Source organism: Chiloscyllium punctatum, chromosome 36 (genome assembly GCF_047496795.1).
Source record: "Chiloscyllium punctatum isolate Juve2018m chromosome 36, sChiPun1.3, whole genome shotgun sequence".
In the NCBI taxonomy this organism is placed as follows: Eukaryota; Metazoa; Chordata; class Chondrichthyes; order Orectolobiformes; family Hemiscylliidae; genus Chiloscyllium; species Chiloscyllium punctatum.
The window spans coordinates 28,556,379-28,564,237 of NC_092774.1; the positions used below are offsets into that span (position 1 = coordinate 28,556,379).

Genomic DNA, 7,859 nt, shown 5'->3' on the forward strand with positions numbered 1-7,859 from the left:
TTCTTGGTCCAGAAAGAGTTATTGCTGACTCATGAAGTTATCAAAGTTCTGGAGCTTACAGGACCACACCACATTCCTCTCTGCCTCCCCCAGCAATAACGATTGCTCCTGAGATACTCACAGTTCCTGACGTTCCTTGATATCCCCAAATACAATCCATATGTCAGGAAATCACTGGTGCTGCCCTGACACCAGACAGTCACTGTTGGAACAGAAGGATTATGGGGAGAAAATGCAGAAATCCGAAATGCAAAGAGACTTGGGAGTTCAAGTCCAGGATTTTCTCAAAGTAAACTTGCAGGTTGAGTTGCACTTTCCCCTGCAACTGCCGAATGTTTGACACCAGCCCATTTACCTATTCCCTCCTCGCTATCCAAGGGGCCAAACTTACCTTCCAGGTGAAGCAGCACTTTACCTGCACTACCCACAACCCAGTCTACTGCATTTGCTGCTGACAATATGGGCTCATCTACATTGGGGAAAACGAACCGTAAACTGGGTGACTGCTGCACAGAACATCTACGTTCTGCCTGCAAAAAAGACCCTGAGCTTCCAGTTGCCTGCCAATTCCACACCCCACCCTGTTCCCTGTCCAACATCTCTGTCTCAGGTTTGCTGTTGTGTTCCAGCGAAGCCCAGCACCAGCAGAACGAAGAGGACTGAATATTTGACTTGGGGACATTGCATCCCTCCGGTCCCAATATCGAATTCAATAATTCTAGGGCCTGAACTCCATGGTATCCTCGTCCCTGCCGCACACGTCAAGCCCTGTTATCACACAGTCTGTCATTCCACACTACTTAACCACGAACAGTGTCCATTAACAGTTATTCACCCTCCCACCCCCCACCCCACTCCACGCAGATCGTTATCAACTCCTTTTTCTGTCCTTCGGTTTGGGCTCTGTCCTGATCTCCGCCTTCCTCCCACAATATCTCCTGCATATAAACGACATTTTCCCAATCACCATCAGTTCTGTGGAAGGGTCACCGGCAACTCCTGTTTTTTGTTCCTGATATACAGCACCCGCAGTTCTTTCAGATTTTTATTGAGAGAGAGCTGGAAATTGTTTCGAGAGACAGAAGGAGAAGGGGGAGAAACAGAACAGACATGAACGTAAAATCATTGTAGTGCGATCACTTCCCTTAAGCATGAATAGAGCGCATGGGCTATCTGTGAGCTTGTGGCGCAACGGTAGCGCGTCTGACTCCAGATCAGAAGGTTGTGTGTTCAAATCACGTCAGGCTCACTACAATCGACGTGCGTCGGTTATATCGAAAGTTCTTTGCAGAAGCTTTCGATCACATGTGAAACTTTGCTGTCAGTTTGATTTGTGAACACTGTGTCAGGGAGGTGGTGTGCCCATTGTTTGGGTAAATGCTCAGCTCCCCGCAATGTGAGAAGTCGAACACAAACTGTTCATCACGGGATTTAAACACACAGCCGCTTCGTTCAGTTGGTGACAGCGCAGTGTGAATAACATTATACCGATATTTTTACAACATTATCTAGAGATTTCCATCCAGGTTTTAGTCACATCAAACTGCCACGTAATGCTGTTATGGCCTCAGTAAACTATAATAACGTGAAGATCGCTGGGATGATTTTCTACATCCGACTGCAATATAAAGACAGATCATTGTTTCCAGTTTTGGTGGAACAAAAGACATCATATTGATGGAAAATTACAGTTAGTGCAAACACAGCTAGCCATCGATAAATATTAATCCTGATCACTTCAATGGCCAAATTTCAATTCAGGAACCAAGTGCACTCGGCTGTTTGTAACAGAGACAACATGACAAAATGGCTCATAGGAGGAGAAATGGGACATTGAGGAGGAGTGAAATGTTTGCTTTTGGTCACCTCCACAATTGTTAGAAAAACAGGTTGAAAGGATTCTTAAAAGGTGTCTGAAGGAGTGGTGAGGGATAACACTTCAGACAGCGCAAAGGGGAAGACCACTTTGTAGTGGAAGAAAAAGACATTCCTTATTTCTGAAAAAACTGGGAAACAGAAGAGGGAATGAAATCTGACTTGGGAGCTATTTCCTATTTGTTGAGGATGTTGCTTCATCACAGTCTTGGTTTAGAGCATAAGCTCTTCATCAGGAATAAAGGGTGGCCCAAGGGGGCTGAGAGATAAATGGGAAGGAAGTGGGGCTGGAGGGAAGGCAGCTGGGAGTGCAATAGGTAGATGGAGGTAGGGATTGATGGTGATAGGTCAGAGATGAGGGTGAAGTAAATAGGTGAGAAGCAAGGTGGACAGGTATGACAGGTCAAGAGGTTGGTGTCGAATTGGAAGGTTGGATCTGGGACAAGGTGGGGGAGAGGAAATAAGGAAACTGATGAAAACTGCATTGATACCATGTGGTTGGAGGGTCCTAAAGCAGAAGTTGAGGTGTTTTTCCTACAATGTCGGGTAGCAAGAGGTTGGCAGTGGAGGAGGCCCAGGACTTGCATGTCCTTGGTGGAATGGGAGGGGGAGTTAAAGTGGTAAAAACAATGACTGCAGATGCTGAAAACCAAATACTGGAAGAGTGGTGCTGGAAGAGCACAGCAGTTCAGGCAGCATCCAACGAGCAGTGAAATCGACGTTTTGGGCAAAAGCCCTTCATCAGGAATAAGGCAGTGAGCCTGAAGCGTGGAGAGATAAGCTAGAGGAGGGTGGGATAAAGTGTTTAGCCACAGGGCGGTGTGTCAGTTAGAATTAGAGTCCAAGAGTTGTTCCCTGAAATATTCGGTTAGTTGGCATCCAGTTTCCCCAATGTGGTTGAGACCATATTGCGAGCAATGGACATAATCTTATTAATACATTGCATAAGTCTTAGCCTGCCAGAATTATTTTCTTTTATTAAATTAAAGAAAATTTTTATTCAATTGGATGACTGCATGAAACGGTTTGTTGGTCAGATTTGAATCATCACTCCCAAATGAGACGATGCCATGAATATCAGTGAACTGCTCTTTTTGTTAAAAACCACAAGTTCTTGATTTATTTTCACAACTTACTGGTATTCACACCTGCACATTCAATGTCAAACTCTGACATCAGAAATTAAATTACAGCATTAATTTTGACTTGAACTATTCGAACAAACAAATTAATAGCACACAGTGAATCGCAAGTCTGATTAATCTGAAATTAAATTTGACCAAAAAAATATAAAATCAAGATGGGAGATAAGAAATGGGGGAAGGGCAGAAGGCGAGAAATGCAGCATCATAGAAAGTGCTCCCTCAGAAAGTGCATTTTACCAACTGCCACTGCTAAATATAAACACTCTGATATGATCCTTCGGTTTTAATGTAAACCATAGCCCCATACAGTAGGTACCATTTAAATGAGTTAAAAATACAAGCATTGAGCAAATCCAGCTTCCAGCCTTACCCCCTGCTTCTTGGAGCTTGGACCATCCTCCAGCTCCGGGGGGTTGTTGAACTCCTGGGCTCCAGCGGCCACGCCTCCACTGAAGAAGCTTTGGGAAGCAGATGCAAAGGCAAGATGCAGAACAGAGAACCTTTGTATATGAAAGCAGCTTACAGAGACATTGAGCAATAGAATCACATGGTTTTTACCCATCGACCTCTGGGTTATCTACCCAGCACACTCACGCAGCAATTCTCTACTTCTGTGCTCCCAGCAGCTGGACCGTGGATCAGTTTAAAGTAGGTCCTATATCTCTGTTTACATCGGTACATAAGGCAGTGAAGAAAGGTTTCAGCACACTGGCCTTCATCAGTTAGGGAACTGAGTACAGATGTTGGCAAGTTATGTTGTAGTTATACAGGACATTGATGAGGCTGCACCTGGAATATTGTGATCAGTTTTGGTCCCCTTGGTGTTCTGAATTCTGACTTCTTCAACTCTGGGTTTGTGTTGAACTTGATGGGATACTTTGTCCAACTCAGCATGTTTTAACAGTATCCCTCAGAGGGATTCATCTGAAACTTTTCAGGAGGTGAGCTCAACAAGATTGAACTATTCAAAGGTACTTGGACTCTATTTTAAACTTACATCAGGACCAGTAGTCAGAGACACGTACAGCATGGAAACAGACCCTTCGGTCCAACTTGTCCATGCTGACCTGATATCCTATATTAATCTACTCCCATTTGACAGCACCTGACCCATATACTCTGGCAGCTCATTTCATATAAGTACCACTCTCTGCATGAAGAAGTTGTCCCTTTAATTTGTTTCGCCTCTTACCCTAAACTTGTGCCCTCTAGTTCTGGACTCCCCTACCCAAGGAAAGGACATTGTCTATTACACTGTCAATGCCCCTCATGATTTTATAACCGGTATTAGGTCCCTTCTCTGCCTCCGATGCTCCAGTGAAAACAACCCCACGCTATTCAGCCGCTCCCTGCAGCTCAAACCCTCCAACCCCCAGCAACATTCATGTAAATCTTTTCTCATAGATAAGGCACTCTTTCAGTCATGAAGAAGGGTTAATACCCAAAACGCTGACGACTCCACATCCTGGTGCTACCTGGCTTGCTGTATTCTCCCAACCCCCGGCTTGCCAACTTCGGGTTGCAATATGTAGTGGCTCAGTGATTACCACTGCAGCCTCACAGCGCCAGGGACCCAGGTTTGATTCCAGCCTTGGGTAGCTGTCTGTGAGGAATTTGCACTTTCCCCCAATGTCTGAGTGAGGTTTCTCTGGGTGGTCCTGTTTTCTTCCATAAACCAAAGATGTGCAGGTCATGTGGATGGGCCATGCTGAATTGCCCATAGAGGTAGGTACATTAGTCAGAGGGAAATGGGTCTGGATGGGTTACACTTCGGAGGGTCGGTGTGGACTTGTTGGGACAAATCGCCTGTTTCCACACTGTAGCTAATCTCATCCAATACTTGTGTTACTAACGAATGGCAGAGTAGGCCAAACTTCTTCTCCGATGGTCTTGCGGTCTTAGGTTTCTCTGGTTCATTTCATTGGCAATGTGCAGTCCCGGGCTCAATGAGCAACAGTGTCCACTGAAGGCAAAGCTCATAGAATCATAGAACCCCCACAATGTGGAAACTGGTCCTTCAGCCAAACAGATCTGCACTGATCTTCGGAAAACTAACCCACTCAGATCCATTATCCTATCCTCCATAACTTGCACACAGACTCCCAAGGGGGGAATTATTCCTGAGTTCCTGGTGCCATGAGGCAGCAGTGCTAACCCTGAACCACCATGGAGTTGTGATTGTGGGGTGTCAGGAAGGCAATTGCAGTCCAGCAGAAGACTAAAACAGCCCACCGACTCTCCCACTGCACCCACTGTCAGAAATGGCAGGAGGTTCAGACCTGGGAGGTGACTGAAGGCATCATCACTGGTCGGATCTGATTGCTGGGAGCGCTGGTGCCCCCGCTGGTGCTTCCGCAAGTTGTAGGAAAACATGAACCTCTTCCCACACTCGGTCCAGCTGGAGGGCATCTCCCAGGTGTGGGCACATTGGTGCTTCAGTAGGGCAGAGGAATTGCTGAAGGCCTTCCCACACTTAGGGCAGCAGAATGGCCTCCGCCCCTCCGCCACTGCCCCCCCCCCCCCCAACCCCCAACACGCCCGTGTGGTCCAGCTGGTGATTCAGCAGTGTGGAGGAGCAGGTAAAAACCTTCCCACATTCGGGGCAGGAGAATGGCTTCTCCCCGGTGTGGATAGACTGGTGCCTCAGCAGGGCCGAGGAATTGCTGAAGGCCTTCCTGCACATAGGGCAACTGAACGACCTCTCTACCATTTGGACACACCAATGGGCCAGTACATCGGAGGAAAGAGCAATGCCCCTCCTGCAGTTGGGCAGAAGAACGGCCTCTCAGTGTGGACCCACTGGTGTCTCAACAGATGGGAAGAACTGCTGAAGGCCATCTCGCACTTGGGGCCGGAGAACAGTCTTCCAAGGTGTGGGCCAACTGGCCCGTCAGCAGGGCAGAGGAGTCACTGAAGGCCTTCCCACATTCAGGGCAGTAGAAGGGCCTCTTCCCCTCTGTGGACCCATTGGTGCTTCAGAACCCTTTCAAATTTCACAATATCCTTCTGATTGGAGGGACACCAGAATTGCACACAATATTCTAAAAGTGGTCTCACCAATGTCCTGTACAGCCACAACATAACTTCGCAACTCCAATTCAGGCAGCATCCAAGCAGCTTCGAAATCGACGTTTCGGGCAAAAGCCCTTCGTCAGGAATAAAGGCAGTGAGCCTGAAGCATGGAGAGATAAGCTTATCTACGTTTTTCTCTTGTGGTGTTCGTCGTTTCTCTGTGCTGCAGTGTGTAGTGGCTCGTTGAAATAATGTCCTGATGCAGCTTCGTTTGTGGGTGTTGGGATGATTGCTTCTGTGGTTAAGTATTTGGTTTGTGTGTGTTGTTTTTCTGTAGATGCTAGTTTGAATTTCCCCATTGACTGTTCGCTCTACTGTGACATCGAAGAATGCTGTTTATTGTTGTTCTCCTCTTTTTCAAACTAGGAGCCCCCCTCAGGCCATAGTCTCACAACTTGGAACACCAATATACAGACTAGTCAAAGGCCTCCACTGAGGACTAAAACACCAAGTCGAAGATTCAAGACACTCCATTTACTCCATCCAAGAATTCCCGAACACCAAAGACACGAAGATAGAAGAGGATGGAATAATGTTGTCCTTTGACATAACAGCCCTGTTCACATCCATTAACATCAACGTGGCCAAAGAAAACTGAAGACACTACTCGAAGAACTAAAGACAAAAACACAGAACCAACTTCAGCAGCAAAGATAACACTGTCAACCTCGTGGAACTGTGCCTTACCACCCACTTTATAATCAGTAACAAGCCCTACAAACAAATCAACGAAACGCCCATGAAACACTTCTGTCATCAAAAAATGAAACAAATTACAGGAAACCTACAACACCATCAACAATCTCCTTCCTAGCATAAAATTCGCAAAAGAGGAGAACAACAACAAAGTGCCATTTCTAGATGTCACAGTAGACCGACCAGTCAATGGTAAATTCAAAACAGCCTCTGCAGGAAAGCAACACACGCGAACCAAGTACTTAGCTACAGAAGTAATCATCCCGACACATACAAACAAATCTGAACGAGGGTACTATTCCAACGAACCACAACACAGTGCAGCACCCAGTGACTCCGAAGACCAATAAGTAACTCGACAGCGCATTTAAGGAGAATGAGCAGCCAAAAAAGCACACTGCAAATTGCTTCCCTGACCGGGAATCGAACCCGGGCCGCAGCGGTGAAAGCGCCGAATCCTAACCACTAGACCACCAGGGGGACGACAACGACGTTTGAGAGCTCTACTGAAAACTGCTTCCCTGCCCGGAAATCGAACCCGGGTCACGGTATTTAGAAGGCTTCCACCAAAGTTGTTTCTTGTATCCATTGCTCCCGATGCGGTCTCCTCTACATTGGGGAGACTGGAGCCCCGTCGCAGAGTCAAGTCACAGCGTTTGAGGGAGCATCTCCAGGACACCCGTCGCCCTGTGACCCAACATTTCAACCTCCCCGCCCACTCTGCCAGGGACATGCAGGGCCTGGGCCTCCTCCATCGCCCCTCCCTCCCCACCCGATGTCTGGGGGAAGAACGCCCCAACTTCTGCCTCGGATACATTCAACCCTAGGACATCGATGTGGACTGCACCAGTTTCCTCATTTCCCCTCCCCCCACCTTACCTCAGTTCCAACCTTCCAACTGAGTGCTGTCCTCAGGACCTGTCAATCTCCCTTCCCACCTATCCACTCCACCCTCCTCTCTGACCTGTCACCTACGTCCCCAACCCCATTCACCTATTGTACTCTTTGCTACCTTTGGCCCAGCACCCCCCAATTAATCTCGCCACCCCTGGAAGCGTCCTGCCTCTGTTC

General features: G+C 47.3%; 2 non-coding genes across 2 annotated transcripts; one reads left to right on the plus strand and one right to left on the minus strand.

Annotated features, from left to right (window-relative positions):
- The first annotated feature begins 1,177 nt into the window (after positions 1–1,177).
- Positions 1,178–1,249, plus strand: trnaw-cca (transfer RNA tryptophan (anticodon CCA)). Its single transcript has one exon. It is a non-coding gene; the product is annotated as a tRNA-Trp (tRNA).
- Positions 1,250–7,196: 5,947 nt separating this feature from the next.
- On the minus strand, positions 7,197–7,268 carry trnae-uuc (transfer RNA glutamic acid (anticodon UUC)). The gene has a single exon. It is a non-coding gene; the product is annotated as a tRNA-Glu (tRNA).
- Between the last annotated feature and the right edge of the window lie 591 nt (positions 7,269–7,859).